Here is a 21,997-nt window from a genome sequence, read left to right on the forward strand (position 1 = left end):
GATATCTGGCTTGACTCTCCCCTCTATGTGGATGGGTAGCACCTATACTAAGTCATGGCCAAGAATGGGCACAGGGGCAGACCACATGGGGGTTAATTATCGGAGTGAGCTAGAAAATTGACTCTAGCCAAGTGGCAGTGCCGTTCAGCGAGGGGATGGTTCAAGCGGTTGAACTATGGCCAGACTTGAAATCAGACGATGTGAAGCCATTGATAATAAACATCTATAAGCCGCCTGAAAAGTTCTGTATGGAAAAAATCCATTCCCAACTCGACAAAATCTTTGCAGCACACAGAGGGTCTCAACATAACCGACTAATACTGTTGGGTGGCGACCTGAATGCTAGATGTTCTGATGTGATTGAGTGTGCCTCTTAACGAAACATAACCAAAAAATGTGAAATGGTCTTACTAATTGCAAGGGTTACAAAATTGATACATTTCTTGAGACACTGGGATTAATTCAATTGAATGGCAGAACTAGGGGTGACATCCCAGGGCAATATTTGTGGTAATAATGCATGCCTAATGGCAGTATCAGAACTTGAGGTGAAGCCCAATAAACATAGTGACCATAATGTTTTGTCTCTCACTATTAGTAACCATATGGGGGTAAACCCCCCTCCCTGCAGCCCTGGTATCCAAGTAAATCAAGCTGGTAACTCCATACGTTGCACAGCTAGGCATGTCCAAAAGGCAAGCACAGTGGTAGGATTGCTCACCAGTGGCGATTTTGAACATCTGGGTAGGCTAAACGGTAATGAAATTGAAGTTTGCCTAAAAAATTGGCCGCCCTGACAGGAGCTCTCCCAGCAAGGTACCCAGTGACGATTGGAAAACATACTAACCAATTCGAGAGCACCATCCATGATACTAAGAGAGAAACGAGACAGAAACTGAGAGCGGTGAGGAGGTCTGGTAGCACCGCCCACGAGAAACAGTCTTGGGTAGTTACAATGAAGAAAGAATATAAACACTGGCTCACGCGCTGGATACACTCAATTAAAAACCTCCTCTGGCAATGATCAGCCCACTGAGCACTTGCAAGCCTCGAAATATCTGGAGGATATTTGCAAAGGCTAAGGGAGACAGCAGGAGGCAAACCCTAAACCCGATCAATGAAAGTGCTTGGCTTAAGCATCTGAAAGATATTGACCATAATCCTATAAGGGGGATGGTGTAACGCTCACCTGGTTCCCACGGAGGCGCGGCGTCGAAGGCGCAGAACTCTGAAGATGGACAGGAAGGGCCCCTCTATTCTGGCTTACCTGGCTCGTTGGATACCCTCCTGTGCGTGAAAAGGGAGTATTACCAACTGTGGAACAATGCTCAAGCCTCCCACTCCCTTCCAACCCTCCACGATACCTCCTCCACGATTCCCCGTGAAGCCTCACCTTAGGGTTTGGAAGGATGAGCTCTCCATCCTGCTTCTGATGCAGGGGCGCGTTGAAACCCAGTTACTTCACTGGATTGAGGATTGATGGGAGTTCAGGTAAGCTTGACTGTTCAGGTAAGGCGCTGTAAAAGTTCGGTTCAAAAGTTCAAGCTTAATAATAATGTTCGTTGTCTAATTGCAGCAAGCGCTAATGCTTATGTCTTTTTCCCCTTAGGGGCCGGGGTTCGGAGTGCCAGAGATATGGCGCCGACCCGAAGTGAAACAGTTCTGGATGAGCGCTCAGGTAATGTCTTTGCATTCGCTCATTCAATGTCTTTGTCTTTTTTCCCCATAGGGGCCGGGGTCCGGAGATGCCAGGAAGCGGCAGGACCCGAAATGCAGTGGGAATAATCCAACAGGTAAGACTTAAAAGGAAACTGAGCTTTCCTTATTCCTTTTCTCCCTCTCACCTTTGTTCTTGTCTTTTTTCCTCTAGGCGCCGGGGCGTAGCTGAATCCGGAAGATCGCTGCTGAAGATGGAAGCGCCTTGCAAAGGTGAGTAAAATGCAGCGCTGCAGCGATCGAAACAAAATGCCTTTAAAATGATGTCTTCCTTTTCAGGGCCGTTGGAGAAATGACTCCGGGATGCAGATTTAGCAGGCAAGGGCTTTTCTTCTCCTATTCTCTTCCTTTCTCCCCTTGCAGGTGTTCCAGGGTGCTGGCAGGCGTGGCTGAAGTCAGGATGCAGGAGCTGACACGGTGAGCGTCCAGCTGCTAGGTGCAGAACAACGCGAAGCATGTGTGGCTGTTCGGGTGGGGTTTAAATAGCCTTGGAAGAAGTTCCTGGTATGTATCCTTCCACCAATCAGGTATGTATCCTTCCCCGACCACACCCGGGTGGTGAAGTAGTCCTACAGGTTAAGTAGTCCCATTCAGGCCTCAAGAGGGCCTGGATGAAGCAGCAAGGTCTGCATCAGGTAAGTGTGCACCCAAGCACTTAAACACATATCCTCTTCTATGAGCCTGGCGCCTAAGGCGCCAGGACTGGGGTCCGCTAAGAGCCTGGCGCCTAAGGCGCCAGGACTGAGTCCAAAGGGCCCCGACTTGGGCCCGCTGAGACTTCCCTGGGGAAAATGATGTCTGCCTCTGGGGTTGCTGGGCCCGGCCTGGCTCCTTAGAGGTAGGCATCATGACAGTACCCCCCCTCAAGGCCCCTCCCAAGGTCTTTTCCTCCGGGGGTTTTGGTTTGTGCGGGAATCTTCGATGGAATCTTTGAATTAATCGTGGTGCGTGAACATAGTTACTGGGTTCCCAAGATCTTTCCTGAGGTCCATATCCTTTCCAATCAACAAGATAGAAGAGTTTCGACTTAACTATCTTGGAATCTAAAATGTCTTTCACTTCGAATTCTAATTCTCCATCAATTTGGACAGGGCCTGGGGGCTCAGACAGTCTGGTTCCAGGTTGTACTGGTTTTAGAAGAGATGCGTGAAAAACGGGATGAATCCGCATGTTGGATGGTAAATCGAGTTTAAAGGCCACTGGGTTGATAATAGCTTTGATGGGGTAAGGCCCAATGAATCTGGGATTAAAAGTTCGCTGACCCTTGAGGGGTAGATGTTTAGTTGCTAGCCATACCTGATCTCCTACTTGGTAAGGAGGAGTTTTACTTCGGTGCAAATCAGCGTTTTCTTTATACTTTTTCTTGGCTTGCTGTAAGTGGGTTGTAGCTTCTTTGAAGGCTTGGGTTATTGTGGAATGTAGGTGATTTACTGCAGGCATCTCCAGGGTCAGAGGTGGATCTAGGTCAGAGGTCCGAGGATGGTGACCATACAGGGTATAAAAAGGAGTCTGTCCGGTTCCAGAATGCACTGAATTGTTGTATGCATATTCTGCAATCCAAAGGATGTCCTTCCAATTCAACTCGGATTGGTGTAACATGCACCGCAGATATTGCTCGAGAGTCTGATTGGTTCTCTCGGTTTGTCCGTCGGTCTGGGGGTGGTGGCTGGTGGATAACCGCACGTCTATTTGTGCTAGTTGGCAACATTTCTTCCAAAAGTGGGAGATAAATTGACTTCCACGGTCTGAGACTAATATGGAAGGGAAACCATGTAACCGCACTATATTTTCCATAAATTCCTTGGCCAAGGTGGAAGCTGACGGCAATCCTTTTAAAGGGATAAAATGGGCCATTTTGGAGAATAGATCCACTATTACGAGAATCGTGTTGTAACCACCACAAGGAGGCAGGTCAGTTATAAAGTCCATTGACAAGGTGTGCCAAGGTGCTGGTGGAATGTCCAAAGGTTGAAGTAGGCCGGCTGGCCTTTTCTTTTGACTCTTATTTTGGGCACAGATTCCGCAAGACAACACAAATGACTTTATGTCTTTTCTCCAAGAAGGCCACCAGAAGTGGCGTTTGATCTTTTCTTCTGTTTTCGCGATACCGGGGTGTCCTTCCATTAATGATTCATGATGACGGGTAATGACAAGTTCCTGCAATTCTTTACTTGGCAGAAATAACCGCTCTTGGAAGTAGGGTAAATCATCCTTAACGGTGTAGTGAGGACCCTTTTGACTCCATTCCAGTAAGGCAGAAGAGTCAAAAAGCTGTTTTACTTGAGCTTGGATGTCCTCAATGGTTTGCAATGAAGTCAAGCCCAGAATTCTTTGTTCCGGTATGATTGGCACAGGTTCTAAACTCGAATTGGGTTCTTCCATGCCTATCCGGGATAAGGCATCTGCCTTACCATTCTTGCAGCCAGGGCGATAGGTAATTACAAAATCAAATTCTGCAAAGCATAAAGCCCATCGGAGTTGTCGCGAAGATTGAGCTTTGGCCGTCTTTAAATACTGCAAATTTCTGTGGTCCGTAATTACGGTGATGGTGTGTCTTGCACCGAGAAGATAGTGACGCCAAGCCTTGAAAGCTGATTTAATAGCCAGTAGTTCTTTGTCGGTAATTGCGTAATTGAGTTCAGGTGGAGAGAATTTTCTGGACCAAAAGGCTACAGGGTGTAGTTGGTTAGTTTCTGGGTCTCTTTGCGACAGGACAGCTCCCATGGCCGAACTGGATGCATCGGTTTCCACGATGTAAGGGAGATCTGGGCGCGGGTGCTTCAATACAGGTGCAGAGGTGAATTTGGTTTTCAGGTCCTGAAAGGCTTGTTCAGCCTCAAGAGTCCATTCAAAGCGTTTGTTTTTCTTTAGGAGAGCTGTGATGGGTTGAACAGTTCGAGAAAATTCCGGGATGAACCTTCGATAGAAATTGGCAAAGCCAAGCATGCTTTGCACTCCCTTCACAGAGCTAGGAGATGGCCATTTGAGAATGGCGTCCACTTTCCGCGAGTCCATTCGGATTCCTTGAGGTGTCAGGAGGAATCCGAGAAACTCCACTTCTGTGGTATGAAAAACGCATTTTTCGAGCTTGGCAAATAATTTGTGCTGGCGCAATTTCTCAAGAACTGCCCTAACATGGTTTCTGTGATCAGATTCTGAGGAGGAATACACCAGGATATCGTCAATATAAACGATGACACAAACATCGATAAGTTCCCGAAGAACATCATTCATGAAGTACTGAAAGGCGGCAGGTGCGTTGCACAAACCGAAGGGCATTACTTGATATTCGAAGAGCCCAAATTTGGTGCGGAATGCAGTCTTCCACTCGTCGCCCTCTTTTATACGTACCAGGTGGTAAGCTCCTCGGAGATCTAGCTTGGTGTACACACGAGCATCTTTTACTTGGTCGATAAGCTCAGGTATCAGGGGCAAAGGGTAACGATTCTTAATCGTTATCTGATTTAGGGCGCGGTAGTCAATACAGGCCCTAAGGTCTCCTTCCTTTTTAGGTACGAAGAACAAAGCGGAAGAGACTGGTGACTTTGATGGGCGAATGAAACCATTGGCCAGGTATTGATCCAAATACTGGCGCAAATGCAGGTTCTCAGGTTCAGTAAGAGCATAAATCCTACTACAAGGTAGTTGTGCATTGGGTACCAAGTCGATTTGGCAATCGTAAGATCGATGGGGAGGTAAGGTGTTAGCCTGCTCTTTCTGAAAAACGTCTTGGAATTCTTGGTATTCAGATGGTAGCTGTACAGGGGTGGAAGTTACAGAGGCTAGACCCATAGCTGGATTCCTTGGGTAACAGGTTGGTTCACAATCAGGAAAAGTTATCTTCTTTGCTCGCCAGTCTATTCTCGGATTATGTGTTTCTAACCAAGGGATTCCAAGAAGTACTTGAAATTGTGGGGCCTTGATCACATCAAACACGATTGCTTCCCGATGTCCGTCCTGACCCACCAGAGTGATTTCAACTGTGGAATGCGTTACAGGCCCTGAGGCTATTTCGGTTCCATCAACTGTAGTAATTACATCTTGGGTTACTTTCGGGCGGAGAGGAAGCTTAATCCTGGAAGCCAATTCACGGTCTATGTAATTTCCAATAGCTCCACTGTCTATGTATGCTTTTATAGCATGCAACTGCTGAGGCTGTTTTGGGTTCACAAGCACCATTGGCATGACAAAATGCGAGGTCAAAGAGTTTGTTTTCAGGCTCGGCAAGCGGACCCCTACGCTTGTCGGGCTAGGTCGTTTCCCGAACCAGGTGTCAATAACTCGTTATCAGTGGCTCCAACCACCTTCTTGGGTGGTTTAACTGGACAACTTTGAAGAAAGTGACCGGAAGTTCCGCAATAGAGACAAAGTTGCATTTGTCGCCTTCTCTCTCGTTCCTTCTGCGTTAATGGTCCTTTAACACTGCCAATTTGCATAGGTTCGGAAACGTCAGTACTCTTGGAGTTAACGTGGGTCTTGATAGGTACTCTGGTTTCATACTTGAGCCGATCTGCTTTTCTATTTTGAAGTCTGTGATCAAGTTGAACCACTAAGTCTATGTAGTCTGCGCAGGCCTGGGGTGGATCTACTATCTGAGCTATAACATCTTTAAGCTCTCCGCGCAGGCCTCGATGAAACAATGTGATCCTTTTATTTTCAGGCCATCCGGTTTCCACAACTAGTCTATTAAAGGTAGCGATATAGGACAAAAGATCCTGATTACCTTGTCGTAAGGATAGCAGTTCGTTGTCAAGGGCCTGTCCCTGCGAGTGTCGAGCGAACAATCTTTCCATGCTGGCCTGGAAGCCCTGGAAATCCCGGAGAATGGAATCATCCTGATTTACCAATGGATAGACCAATCGGCAGCACAGCCACTGAGGTAAGATAGTACAAAGGCTACTTTGGTCTGGTCGTTGGGGAAGGCCCCGGGCCTGCATAAAAAGTGTAAACGGCATTGGTTCATAAAAACGGCATATTTCTTGGGATCCCCCGCAAAACGTTCCGGCGGGGCCAAAGGCATGTGTCCAGGTAGATTGATTTGTACCGGGTTATTCGAACCCATTGTTGTAGAAATATCTCCGGAAACAGGTAAAGGAGTGTGCTCTGCCTGGCCCTGCAATAACCTTTTGGCCAGATCATCAGTTCTTTCCTTGGATAGGATTAGTTCCCTTCTGAGAGCATTAGTCTCCTGGCGGGCTGAGTGCACTTCTGCCCGTAATTCCCCTAAAAGATGGGCCAGCTGATCTGTCTCGGAAGTCTCCATAGCGCCCAGGTGGGAAATTGTGGTAAGTCTTCGCGTTCTGTAACGCTCACCTGGTTCCCACGGAGGCGCGGCGTCGAAGGCGCAGAACTCTGAAGATGGACAGGAAGGGCCCCTCTATTCTGGCTTACCTGGCTCGTTGGATACCCTCTTGTGCGTGAAAAGGGAGTATTACCAACTGTGGAACAATGCTCAAGCCTCCCACTCCCTTCCAACCCTCCACGATACCTCCTCCACGATTCCCCGTGAAGCCTCACCTTAGGGTTTGGAAGGATGAGCTCTCCATCCTGCTTCTGATGCAGGGGCGCGTTGAAACCCAGTTACTTCACTGGATTGAGGATTGATGGGAGTTCAGGTAAGCTTGACTGTTCAGGTAAGGCGCTGTAAAAGTTCGGTTCAAAAGTTCAAGCTTAATAATAATGTTCGTTGTCTAATTGCAGCAAGCGCTAATGCTTATGTCTTTTTCCCCTTAGGGGCCGGGGTTCGGAGTGCCAGAGATATGGCGCCGACCCGAAGTGAAACAGTTCTGGATGAGCGCTCAGGTAATGTCTTTGCATTCGCTCATTCAATGTCTTTGTCTTTTTTCCCCATAGGGGCCGGGGTCCGGAGATGCCAGGAAGCGGCAGGACCCGAAATGCAGTGGGAATAATCCAACAGGTAAGACTTAAAAGGAAACTGAGCTTTCCTTATTCCTTTTCTCCCTCTCACTTTTGTTCTTGTCTTTTTTCCTCTAGGCGCCGGGGCGTAGCTGAATCCGGAAGATCGCTGCTGAAGATGGAAGCGCCTTGCAAAGGTGAGTAAAATGCAGCGCTGCAGCGATCGAAACAAAATGCCTTTAAAATGATGTCTTCCTTTTCAGGGCCGTTGGAGAAATGACTCTGGGATGCAGATTTAGCAGGCAAGGGCTTTTCTTCTCCTATTCTCTTCCTTTCTCCCCTTGCAGGTGTTCCAGGGTGCTGGCAGGCGTGGCTGAAGTCAGGATGCAGGAGCTGACACGGTGAGCGTCCAGCTGCTAGGTGCAGAACAGCGCGAAGCATGTGTGGCTGTTCGGGTGGGGTTTAAATAGCCTTGGAAGAAGTTCCTGGTATGTATCCTTCCACCAATCAGGTATGTATCCTTCCCCGACCACACCCGGGTGGTGAAGTAGTCCTACAGGTTAAGTAGTCCCATTCAGGCCTCAAGAGGGCCTGGATGAAGCAGCAAGGTCTGCATCAGGTAAGTGTGCACCCAAGCACTTAAACACATATCCTCTTCTATGAGCCTGGCGCCTAAGGCGCCAGGACTGGGGTCCGCTAAGAGCCTGGCGCCTAAGGCGCCAGGACTGAGTCCAAAGGGCCCCGACTTGGGCCCGCTGAGACTTCCCTGAGGAAAATGATGTCTGCCTCTGGGGTTGCTGGGCCCGGCCTGGCTCCTTAGAGGTAGGCATCATGACAGATGGTCCCACAGTATATCCCAAGGGAGCTGGCCCATGTTGGCAAGCAAGTAAGATATAGAAGCACTAATCTTGAAACTTAAGAATTCTAGGGCCTAATGGGCTCGCCAATGTTGTCCTAAAACAAGAACCCAGTAGGTGGGCTATGATCTTAAAAATCCTCTTCAATAGAATGTGTATTACCCAGGCAATTTCCATCTCGTGGCAGCAGTCTGTTCTCCTCCCGGTCTATAAAAAGGGGGATAGGCTTATGCCAGAAAATTATTGACTATTGTCACTTCTGGACTTCACAGGGAAACTCTTCTCTACCCTTGTTTTAAAGGCTTTGCAGTCATGGGTGGACGATAGCCAGTTGCTTGAATTCACACAAACAGGTTTTCGTCCTGGTAGTTCCACATCCATAACCTGAGGGTAATGGACACCCTGTTTCGAAGGGCCTCAGCTAGGGGTTGGTTGGCACTGTACACCATATTTGTCGATTTTCGAGCTGCCTTTCATAGTGTGAATCGGGAAAAACTATGGGCCAGAATGGAAGGCTAGGGTTGCTCTAAGTGGCTCATGTGTATATTTAAGGGTCTGCACCACAGTACAGGAGGGTGTGTGAGATTGGATGATGCAGGCACTATGACTGCTAGTTTTCTTATTTTTAGAGGGGTGAAGCAGGGGTGCGCATTGGCCCACCTGCTTTATAACTTATACATGGCAGACCTTCCACTTGCTTCTCCTCGGACTTTAGCTGCTACCCCAGAATTGGTGGATAGCCATTACCATGCATGCTCTACGCCGACGACCTGGTAATGTTCAACCACACCTTTAGTGGAGCCAGGAGAAAGTTTGATACTCTAGTCTCATATGCAGTAGACAATGATCTAACCATTAATATGGAAAAGACAAAGGTAATGCTGATAGCCTCTAAGAGGGTCAAACCTTTACCACCAGTTTGAGGCATTTAGATTAAATCGTGAAAAACCCTTGCCTGGGCCTTGAAATGAGTGCCAGCAGTAACTACTGATAGATAAAAGAGTCATAAATGGCTAAAGCTCGTCGTTTGACACACTTGACTGAGAAATTTACCAAGCAAACAGCAGACTTTTCAATGGAGGGGATAATCACACTCTATAGACAGTGTGCCTCATTATAAGTTTGACGGTCCGGAAACAACGGTGCCGGTAAGGCTACCGGCACCGTTGTTTCTGGACGGGCAAACTATAAGTCTACCTGCCGGAGCTGCTGTGCCTGACAGGTCTGATCCTGCCGGGCACAGCGACCACGGTAGGCAGACTTGTCACGGGAGCACCGGCACTGTTGTTAATGGTGCCGGAGCTCCCATGTCACCATTCCCATAGAGTCCTATAGGACTCTATGGGAATGGGGATTAAATAAATTGCCGGCGCCTGACTTCCCGGCCGCCAGACTTGGAATAGCCCCGTGGCACTGGGAAGTCAGGTGCCGGTAATTCATTCTGAGTCCGGTGGCAATCCGCCGGTAGCACTGGCAGGGTTACCGCCAGACTGGGAATGAGGCCCAGTGTCTCTGCCCCATGATCTTGTATGGACTGGAGGCCCTGATTATGCAGGACCTTAGTTGGTTGGATAAACTAGAAGGCTACTTCTGGAAAAAGCTACTGAAACTTCCCTCCTCGACCCCGGTTGAGTACCTAAGGTTGGAGTTAGGTCTTGTCTCCCTAAGAGGTAGTTTGTTGGCCTGGCAGGGAGCCCTACATTTAAAAGCTAGTACACATCCCAAATGCCAAATGTTAGCTTTGGCGGAAGGTAACAGAGGACCAAATCTAGAGCATAGTGGTACTGAGTTCAATTGCTTGAATAACAAAACATACAGTTATATTAACTGGCATCCAGATTTTGCATGTGGAACCAGGTGTTGCTACTTTGAAATGTATGTTTAAACACAAATGGATGCAATGGGATTGGATTAATAATTATGTACGTACATCTTTTGACATTAAGCACTTAGAAATACATTTGAAACGTCACACAGAGATACCTTCAAACACAAAGGTACCTATTACGGTGTCCCAACCCGACAGTGCGGAACGTGATGCTTAGACTACACACTAACCAACTTCCACTACGGGTGTTTAAGGGTTCCTATAATAGGACCCCCCCCTAACTGACAGGGTCTGACGAATATGTAAAGTCCCAGGGAACATTGAAACCGCTAAACATATATTCACTGCGTGTAAACAACTGGGCAGAGTCTATATGACCACTCTTGGCAAATATGTCCATAACCCTGATGCAATAAAACATGAGGCCTTCTGGAACTATTGTCTTAACACTGAAATGGAAAGTGTTCACATTGCTTTGTATTGGTTATGGCATGCAATCTTGAAACTATTAATATCTGATAGTGCAGAATAATATTGAACCTGTTTTTGATAGCTTTTAGATCCTGCACTGTTTTAATACTCTTGAATGAAATAATGTTAGCTTGTAGAGTCCCGGATTAGGAAACGATTTGAAATGATTTGAATGAATTTGAAGAATAAGCACAGGCTAACCGTTTAAACTAGTGTCCCGGTCTAACTACATTGAATTTTAAAGTGTATTTTAAAGTGCATTTTTAAAACCATCTCGATCCATGGAATATCTCAGCAGCTGTAAATATATGTGTAAATGTAAATTGTAAATACATGTTTTGTTTTCTTTTATTGATGGAAATATTAAAATCCTTTTGTTTGTAAAGTTCTTTAAGAACTAAATACAAATACAATAAATAAATAAAGTAGCATCATTAGCGGAAACAATTAGGGTACTCTGAATAAACAAATTTGCATCGGAAGGCCAGGGCCACCCCTTCTGCCAATTGAGTACCAGTACCTTATGTAGATCCTTCATAAATTCCCTTTTCCTGTTTCTTATGTCTATGGCAAATACTGATGGTGACCCTTGTTATCCTGCGGATTAAAGAATCTTCTATTTAGCATATGTACATTAGGAAAAATGCATTGCAGCGAATTATTCAATAAAAGACCATAATTATTTAAATAAGCAAAACAGAGTGTGTGTATTTACTCTGTTGTTCCCTGTTCCTTTCTCTCAATGTCCATATCTAAGATCTCCTGCTGTAACATCAGTAGTATCTCAGGACTAGGTCCATATTCCACAAGCAAGGCATTGACTCTATACAAATGAGATGGTCTCCAAATAATTCAATTGACTTCTGAGTCACCCTGATGTTCCCAGTGGGACCAGCATGTATGGTGTGCTAATCTGACATGCAGGTGCTAATCAGCAGACAAGGGTCCCTTTCCTCCCTAATTTCTACATGTAGTCCCAGAAATAGCGAATAGTAGCTGGCTTGTACAAAACAATAATCTAAGGTTGAAGTGCTCATAGAAGTGACCCTGGTTAATTTGCCTGGTATATCCCCAGGACATCTCTAGTTTAACATGATGAATCTATGGCTACTAAAGAAGTTCTGTCAGTTATTTCCTTTGTGATCGCTAGATGTTTGCCTAAATTTAGCCAGGGGAATATTAAAAACAGATTCATACTCCTGATGTCAGAAAGCACCAAAGTATTGACTGAAAAGGATACGGTACTCAAAAGGATACAGATGGTAGGGTCTTCCGGATCCCTGTTCACGTTTTGATAGTTGTGAAGTCAACTTTAGACCTTCCAAATGATACAACTCTCTGACTGACAAAACAGGCAGAGAGATGGATCACTGGAAAGGGCGTGGGTAAGGTATAGGAAGTCAGCCTAGAACAAAATAAAGTATCATAAGGAACTGCCCCAAAATGACTATGATAGAACAGAAATTGACATTAATGCACACACTGACCTTAAGTCTAGGGCAGAAGAATCCAGCAGAAGTCTCTTGAGGAAAATCCAGAAGTAGAACAAACGACAAGGAAGGGAAGATTAGTAAGGGAGACTTATCCCGAACGGAACGAGGCTCACGCTAGATACCGGGTTGATGCACCACAGGATAGCGTCCAAAGTACTGTTCACTGTCACCTTCCAATAATCCTTGAAAAGCTTCCTTCCCACCAAGAGAAAAGTATAGAAATGAATCAATCCCCTGTTAATATCACAGGTGCAGGAGTTGGAAATAGCGCCCCTTTTATGGTATAACAAAGTACATGCGGTTCTGAACAGCCGCGAAGAAAATAGCGTGCGCGTGCGGAAATACACGCGAATAGGATTCACGCAGTCCAGGCCAGCAGCGCTTGAAGACAACGCGAGCGTGTGGATTTACACGCGAACAGGATTCACGCAGTCCAGGCCAGCAGCGCTTGAAGACAACGTGTGCGTGTGGATTTGCACGCGAACAGGATTCACGCAGCCCAGGTCAGCCGCGTTTGAAGACAACGTGCGCGTGTGGATTTACACGCTGAACAGGATTCACGCAGCCCAGGTCAGCCGTGTTTGAAGACAACGTGCGCGTGTGGTTTTACACGCTGAACAGGATTCATGCAGTCCAGGCCAGCCGCGCTTGAAGATAGCGTGCGCTTGTGGATTTGCACGCAAACAGGATTCACGCAGCCCAGGCCAGCCGCGTTTGAAGACAACGTGCGCGTGTGGATTTACACGCGAACAGGATTCACGCAGTCCAGGCCAGCCGCGCTTGAAGACAACGTGCGCGTGTGGATTTACACGCGAACAGGATTCACGCAGTCCAGGCCAGCCGCGCTTGAAGATAGCGTGCGCTTGTGGATTTGCACGCGAACAGGATTCACGCAGCCCAGGACAGCCGCGTGTGAAGACAACGTGCGCGTGTGGAAGGACACGCGAACAAACAGCTCCAGGAATCAGCGTGTGGCGGAAAACACGCTATAGAAGGCCCAAAAAGCAGCTGAAGAAACCTGCAAGGATGCAGATCGGAGGTTTAAGCTGCACAACGCCAAATGATTAGATCAGAAGCAGCGAGTGAAGTTTCCACGCTGCTTATATACGTAATGCCGTAGTTCACGTGACGAAGCAGAATACACGTGAAGTTAGCGACGTGAAAAGTGCAAACGTCGTTTTCCTGGCAACGTATCGAACAACTGCCATTTGGAATAGAACGGTCTAGCTGTTCTATGAGCGTAAGAGGTAGGACCACGTCCAGCATGCATGACAGTGCCATCCCCCAAAGGGGCAACCTCTCCCCTTCTTGAGTGAAAACGCTTCAATAAAGCAGGAGCATGAATATTGGAAAGAGGTTCCCAGGACCTATCTTCGGGACCATAGCCCTTCCAATCCACCAGATAAAACGGCCTACCAGCACGTAGTCTCATATCCAGTATGTCCTGTACCTCGTATTCATCTGAATCCTGCACAGAAATGGCAACAGGCCGTACAGGCAATCTGGTAGCTTCAGAACACGGCTTAATGAGTGACACGTGGAATACGGGATGCACTCGCCATCGTTGTGGCAAAGCCAGACGGACAGCAGCTGGATTAATTACTTGGAGCACTGCATATGGACCAATGTATTTAGGCAATAATTTCTTTTTGCCTGGAATTCTCAAGTTCTTAGTGGACAACCATACTTTCATACCAGCCTTGTAGACAGGTGCGGGTATTCTATGAGCATCGGCATAGAACTTGTTGCGTCTTTTAGCTTGCTCCAATTGCTGCTTCACTTTCCTCTGTAGGTTCTTCAGATCACGAAAAGTACGGCCTGCGGCAGGAGTATCCAAAGACAAGCTGGAATCCAAAGGTATTGATCGGGGGTGTTGTCCATAAAGAGCATAGAAAGGTGAAGTGCCTATGGCACTATGATAGGAGTTGTTATAGGTGAATTCTGCTGCCGGCAGGACCTTGAGCCAATCTGATTGGAACTGCAGACACAAACACCGCAGATATTGTTCCATAGTGCTATTGACTCTTTCGGTCTGTCCATCAGTTTGAGGGTGATAAGCACTGGACATTCTGTCATCGATCAGTAATGCTGATGTTAGTGCTCTCCAAAAGCGTGACGCAAACTGTGAGCCCCTGTCTGTAATGATTACTGACGGTAGACCAAAGAAACAAAATACATGTTGAATGAATAGGTCAGCCAGAACAGCAGCGGTTGGTAAACCAATACAGGGAATATAAAGAGCCAATTTAGTGAAGTAATCCACTACAACCCATATGGTATCGTACTCCTGGTTTTGTGGGAGTTCTACCACAAAGTCCATAGATATCATGTCCCATGGTTTATTAGGGACAGGTAGGGACTGGAGTAAGCCCACTGGTTTACCAGGAGTGTTTTTGCATTGGATGCATACAGAACAAGTCGATACATGATCTATGACATCTTTTGACATGGATGGCCACCAGCACCATCTTTTGAGCAGCTCTAGTGTTTTCTTCCGTCCAGGATGGGCTGCGATCAAGGAATCATGATTCCACTTGAGGGCCTTATTCCGCGTCGAAGACGTTGGTAAGTAGAGCACTCCTTGTGTGAAAGGCAGACCGTTATGTACGTCCAGATTCATATCCTGGATAACTTGTGGATGATTTCTCACCCACTCTTGTACTTCGGTTTTTAAGGATGGTTGAACAGAACAACTACATATTACATGATCTGCCAACAATTGATTTTGCACTTGTGCTTCTTCTTTCGCCTCTTCACCCATACGAGACAACGCGTCCGACTTAACGTGTTCTCTGGCAGGACGATACGTGACCTGGAAATCGTATTGGGCAAAAAAGACATGCCATCTGGCCTGTCGGGCCGTAAGGCATTTCATAGATTTGAATGCTTGAAGATTTCTATGGTCAGAGTACACCAACACCTGATGTTTGGCCCCAAGAAGATGATGACGCCATTCTCGGAAGGCATCCTTGATAGCCAGCAATTCCCGCTCTGTGACGGTGTAATTCCGTTCATATGGGGTAAGTTTGCGAGAGAAGAAAGCCACTGGGTGCTCCTCCTTGGTTTCTGTGCAAACTTGTGAGAGTACCGCTCCAGTAGCGACACCGGATGCATCCGCTTCAACGATAAACTGGCGATCTGGATCTGGATGTTGAAGCACAGGTGCAGTGGTAAATGCTTCCTTTAACTTTTCGAATGATGCTTGGGCATTTTGGTTCCAACAGAAAGGAACTTTGGAACTAGTTAAAGCCGTCAAAGGAGCTACTGTTTTGGAGAAGGAATGTATAAATCTGCGATAAAAATTCGCAAAGCCTAGGAAAGACTGTAATGACTTGACATTGTGCGGAATAGGCCAATTCAATATGGCCTTCACTTTGGAACGGCTCATTTGAGCACCAAGATTGGTAATGCCATAACCCAGGAATTCCACTTCCTGTGAATGAAAGACGCATTTCTCGGCTTTCACAAAAAGAAGGTTCTCCCTGAGTCTTTGTAAGACTGTAGAAACGTGTTTGACGTGTTCTGAAAAAGATGATGAATAGATCAGGATATCATCCAAATAAAGCACCACGAATTGGTCCATTATATCCCTGAATATATCATTCATGAAGAATTGAAAAGTGGCGGGAGCGTTGCACAGACCAAAAGGCATCACCAAATACTCGTAAAGACCATACCGTGTCTTAAAAGCGGTCTTCCATTCGTCGCCCTCACGAATGCGAACTAAATTGTATGCTCCTCGCAAGTCCAATTTGGTGAAGTACCTGGAAGTACCTAATTGATCCAATAGAACGTTTATCAGTGGTAAGGGATATTGATTTTTTATGGTGATGTCATTAAGTGCCCTGTAATCAATGCAAGGCCTTAGATCTCCCTCTTTCTTCGGAACAAAGAATAGAGGAGACGCAGCAGGTGATTGCGATGGCAGTATGAAACCCATCGCTAAAGCTTTATCGATGTATTCTTTCAACACCACGTCTTCTTTTGGAGTCAGTGAATATAAACGACCTGTAGGAATTTTAGCTCCAGGAATCAATTCAATTGGACAGTCATACTGTCGATGTGGAGGCAATTGTTCTGCCTGGCCTTTATCAAAGACGTCAGCGTACTCAGTGTATTCGCATGGTATGGTAGTATCGCTTTGATGTACCACGCTAATAGTTGAAACTCCCCCCATAGAGGCCAACATGTGTTGCTTGTTTGACACCTCCTGACTGGTAAAGCAATGTTCATTGCAATGAATTGAAGGATACTGGAGCAATCCCGAAACCCAGTCAACGGCGGGATTATGAAGGGTTAACCAGGCAAGACCAAGTATGATTTCGTACTGCGGAGCAGCTATGACATCAAAGACGATTTCTTCCGAATGATTATTCGATAATGTCATCTGAACAGATACCGTCTCCTGGGTTACCATACCAGAAGTCAAAACAGATCCGTCCACGGTATAACCCGTTTCAGGTATGTTCTTGTTTACAAGGGGAATGGAACAGTTCTTGGCATATGTGATGTCTATGTAATTGTTGGTGGCTCCGGAATCAACCATGGCCTTGGAAACCAATTCTCGGTCATCACAACGTAACGTCACCTCAACAGTTATGGGTGCGTGATTAGGAATGGTACTGGAGTCCGATGAAACACTCGACACAGGGACTCCTGCTACTGTCGAGTTTTGGCGTTTCCCGAACGCTTGACGGGTTTCTTAGGACACGTCGCTAATAAATGCTCGGATGAACCGCAATACATACATAAATGGTTCTTTCTTCGGTTCTCTCGTTCTGCATTGGACAACTGGCCTCTCACGGCGCCAATCTGCATTGGTTCCGGGTCGTTCGAGAGGACTGTCGGTGTCTCAGAACGAACCGAGGCTTGCATGAAGGGCTTTTTCTCTCCTTTCTGAGCATTTCGTCGGGCATCGATTTGTAGAACCAACTCTGTGAATCCCGTAGGAACCACCGGAACTGTAGATAAGGCATCTTTCAGTTCTTCCGAAAGACCCTTGTAGAAAACAGCCGTTTTCTTGCCGTCAGGCCATTGAGTTTCGGCTGTTAGTTGATTGAATCGGGCAATGTAAGGCAAAAGAGGTTGATTGCCTTGTTGTAGATTAAGTAACTCCAGATCCATGGCTTGAGTAGCATAACGCATGTCAAAGACTTTACTCATAGCAGCCAAGAGATCTTCACAGTCATATAACAAAGGGCTATTTGTTTCCAACAAAGGGTTAGCCCAAGCAGCAGCTGGACCCCCTAAATGGGAAAGCACGAATGCTGCTTTTGTGGTTAGGTCAGGAAAAGATGTAGGACGACAAAGAAAATGGAGTCGGCACTGATTAACGAAGGTTCTATAGGTTTTGGGATCACCAGTGAACCGTTCCGGGGGGGGCCAAGGGAAACTGAGTGGGCATAACCACATTAATAGTTTCCTGTGGGGGTGTCATAGTCCCAGATCCAGATGCAGTGGCCATTGGAACCTGTGCTCCCTGAGGACTAGCGTGCATGGCGTCTTGCATAACGTCCATACGGTGCCGTAACATGTCCTGTGCCGTAACCATTTCATTTCTCAAATCGCTGATCAACTGAGTCAAAACAGCTAAAGGATCCGTACCCTCCATGGCTTCTGATTCTGTCAGAAAGCACCAAAGTATTGACTGAAAAGGATACGGTACTCAAAAGGATACAGATGGTAGGGTCTTCCGGATCCCTGTTCACGTTTTGATAGTTGTGAAGTCAAGTTTAGACCTTCCAAATGATACAACTCTCTGACTGACAAAACAGGCAGAGAGATGGATCACTGGAAAGGGCGTGGGTAAGGTATAGGAAGTCAGCCTAGAACAAAATAAAGTATCATAAGGAACTGCCCCAAAATGACTATGATAGAACAGAAATTGACATTAATGCACACACTGACCTTAAGTCTAGGGCAGAAGAATCCAGCAGAAGTCTCTTGAGGAAAATCCAGAAGTAGAACAAACGACAAGGAAGGGAAGATTAGTAAGGGAGACTTATCCCGAACGGAACGAGGCTCACGCTAGATACCGGGTTGATGCACCACAGGATAGCGTCCAAAGTACTGTTCACTGTCACCTTCCAATAATCCTTGAAAAGCTTCCTTCCCACGTAGAGAAAAGTATAGAAATGAATCAATCCCCCTGTTAATATCACAGGTGCAGGAGTTGGAAATAGCGCCCCTTTTATGGTATAACAAAGTACACGCGGTTCTGAACAGCCGCGAAGAAAATAGCGTGCGCGTGCGGAAATACACGTGAATAGGATTCACGCAGTCCAGGCCAGCAGCGCTTGAAGACAACGCGAGCGTGTGGATTTACACGCGAACAGGATTCACGCAGTCCAGGCCAGCAGCGCTTGAAGACAATGTGTGCGTGTGGATTTGCACGCGAACAGGATTCACGCAGCCCAGGTCAGCCGCGTTTGAAGACAACGTGCGCGTGTGGATTTACACGCTGAACAGGATTCACGCAGCCCAGGTCAGCCGCGTTTGACGACAACGTGCGCGTGTGGTTTTACACGCTGAACAGGATTCATGCAGTCCAGGCCAGCCGCGCTTGAAGATAGCGTGCGCTTGTGGATTTGCACGCGAACAGGATTCACGCAGCCCAGGCCAGCCGCGTTTGAAGACAACGTGCGCGTGTGGATTTACACGCGAACAGGATTCACGCAGTCCAGGCCAGCCGCGCTTGAAGACAACGTGCGCGTGTGGATTTACACGCGAACAGGATTCACGCAGTCCAGGCCAGCCGCGCTTGAAGACAATGTGCGCGTGTGGATTTACACGCGAACAGGATTCACGCAGTCCAGGCCAGCCGCGCTTGAAGATAGCGTGCGCTTGTGGATTTGCACGCGAACAGGATTCACGCAGCCCAGGACAGCCGCGTGTGAAGACAACGTGCGCGTGTGGAAGGACACGCGAACAAACAGCTCCAGGAATCAGCGTGTGGCGGAAAACACGCTATAGAAGGCCCAAAAAGCAGCTGAAGAAACCTGCAAGGATGCAGATCGGAGGTTTAAGCTGCACAACGCCAAATGATTCGATCAGAAGCAGCGAGTGAAGTTTCCACGCTGCTTATATACGTAATGCCGTAGTTCACGTGACGAAGCAGAATACACGTGAAGTTAGCGACGTGAAAAGTGCAAACGTCGTTTTCCTGGCAACGTATCGAACAACCGCCATTTGGAATAGAACGGTCTAGCTGTTCTATGAGCCTAAGAGGTAGGACCACGTCCAGCATGCATGACACCTGATTGGTTATAATGGGATTCTTGTGGAAATGTTGCAGCTGAAGTCACCAAGTATAATAATGGGAATCTTTCTAAACTATGTATACATTCCAATAGGTAACTCCAAACCCACCATTATTTCCTCATATTTAGCAAGATCAGGGGGGTCATACAGAAAAATAATGAATGTTTCATTATGGTTTCCCAACCAAGGTCCTGTTATAAGGCCCGGAATTAAATATTCTGAAGGCACAGTAAGTATACATATTTTGAAATTATTGGTAACACTGAGTGGTCCCTCCTTTGGTCTTCCCTACTTTCCATGAGTTGCATGTGTTTGGATAGTACACCTTCCATTACAGAAAAGATAATCAACAGCCCAGGTTTCCTCGAGTGCCACCAGCACAAAATGCTCTGGTGAGGCCCAAGGGCCCGCCTCAGCCGTGTAATGGGCATGGCCCATTGTGTTCCAGGCCAACAGGGACTGCTGATGGCTTTGGATTGGAAATTGAGGATTAGAGGATCCCTTCCCTGGTATCCTCGAGGCATCCAGTGTAGCCATTCTTTTCCCATCCCTGGCTACCTCTAGTAAGTAGTATTTTGGAATGTTTTATTTTTGTTGCTAGCACCACCCAATGATCTTGGGTTGTGCATTGCTCAATAAGGCGTTAGTTAAATAGGTGTCAGGGCCTAAAAATATATTGACATTTCAGCATATTGCTTCAACGCTTATTTTTTGGTGAAACTATTTGATCATTATTGTAACTTTGTTTTTTGAGAGAAAACATTGTTCTTTTACACTATGCTTGCACAATAAATGCAATAAGAAGCAGAATTATTGTTAGGTCTTTTTTGGTGAAAGAATGACAGGTCGCAATTAAGGAGTTAGTTGTGCCAAGGTTTATTGTAAGCTTCAAAGGTACAGACCTCCAGCACGTCCTCACTGCAGGCTGGGACACTTCAACTGTATAGAACAAATATTAAGAGTAAACATTGTTTGGAATCTCTCATCATGTGAGGTTCTGCTTGGAACCTTATTTACATCATAGGAAATGGAACACTCTAAAAGATATGGACAATAGAGCTAAACAGTACCTATTTACGTATATCAAAGTAAGCTAAGCAGCAACTATTTACATATATCAAAGTAACATCATAACATTTGGACCAGTAAATGAGTGTGCGGTTGTGTTCCGGGTGGGTTCATCCAGACAATTCTTTGCACCAGTTGATTCCATTTCATTAGCCAAAACGTTTACCTTAGTGCTGGTTGCAGTTCATTCATAACTCAATTTTAGAAAAGCAAACTGATAAGTCAATACAAAAGATAAAACACAATCCGAACAAAAATGCTTAAGAGCAGTGGCATAATCTGTAACTTCTAACTGGTCCACAATTGCTAGGTCATTAGTCTCATTCATACGCAGAGTGGGTATCAGATGAAATAAGGATAATAATTGCTTATTTATAACATGCTTAATACCTTGCGATTCAATGTAAATTGTGTAGGGGAACAAAATAAGCTTTGTATTCTCAGTGCTCTCCCTTTAATTCCCAAATCATTTATAGGAATGTTTGTATCACACCCCGTGAAGAACCACTGAGCTCCCATCTTTGTCACCACGGAAAGTCATTAAGAGGCCTATTCATGGAATTAATGTGCGCTGAAAATTTCCGTGCAAGCATGCGAAAGCGTGAGAATTGCAGCGCAAGTGAAAAAATCGCAGCGAAACCTGCGCACAGCGATTCATGGAAGTCCGTGCGCGTGTAAATCCATGGATGTGTGCTAAAATCCTGCGTGGCGCACGCTGGCGCACATGTCTTCAAACAGCATGCGCTACGTGCACAGCAAAACGCACATAGCGCAGCGCACACAACAAAAGTAGGCATAACACGGGGCGTAACACGCGGAATGGGGAACAACGCGTGAAAATGTGGGCGTCACGGGGGAAGTACAGGAGGCAAATGCGCAGAACGCCCACAAGCGCGCCTATAACACGTATTCATGGAATCAAACAGGGCTAATGCGTGCACCAAAAAAGACACGCTAATCCGGAAACACGTACGCCAGCAGGAAGCAGGCGTACGTGGACCCGCGCAGCATAAAAGTGCACGCAAACAACAAACAAGCTCAGACGCTAAGATGAATATACCATTCCTTGCAGCAGTGGTCGTGGGATACCGCAGGAGGAGGAGGAGGATAGTCAGGCCCAGAATTTTTACACGCAGAACCAGCCTTTTTGGGATGCCTGATGACCAGGTGTATGGGAGGTACAGGTGAGTGAGTGGGAGGATGACCTCCCTGTGCTCCCAAGCACTGAGCGCCCTGGAAAAGGTGCTTAATGTACTGCACTTCTTGGCCACTGGATCATTTCAGCGGACAAGTGCTATAGTGGGGGGGGTGTCACAGGCCACGCAGTCACACTGCCTACACCAGGTGTTGGCCATCATTACTGCACGCCCATCAGTCCGCAGGCACATATACCTGCCCAGAACACCTGCAGAAAGGCAGGCTGCCATCCAGGATTTCTACGGGGTGGC

The sequence above is a fragment of the Ambystoma mexicanum genome, chromosome 6p, assembly GCF_040938575.1.
Source record: "Ambystoma mexicanum isolate Mex_15411 chromosome 6p, UKY_AmexF1_1, whole genome shotgun sequence".
In the NCBI taxonomy this organism is placed as follows: Eukaryota; Metazoa; Chordata; class Amphibia; order Caudata; family Ambystomatidae; genus Ambystoma; species Ambystoma mexicanum.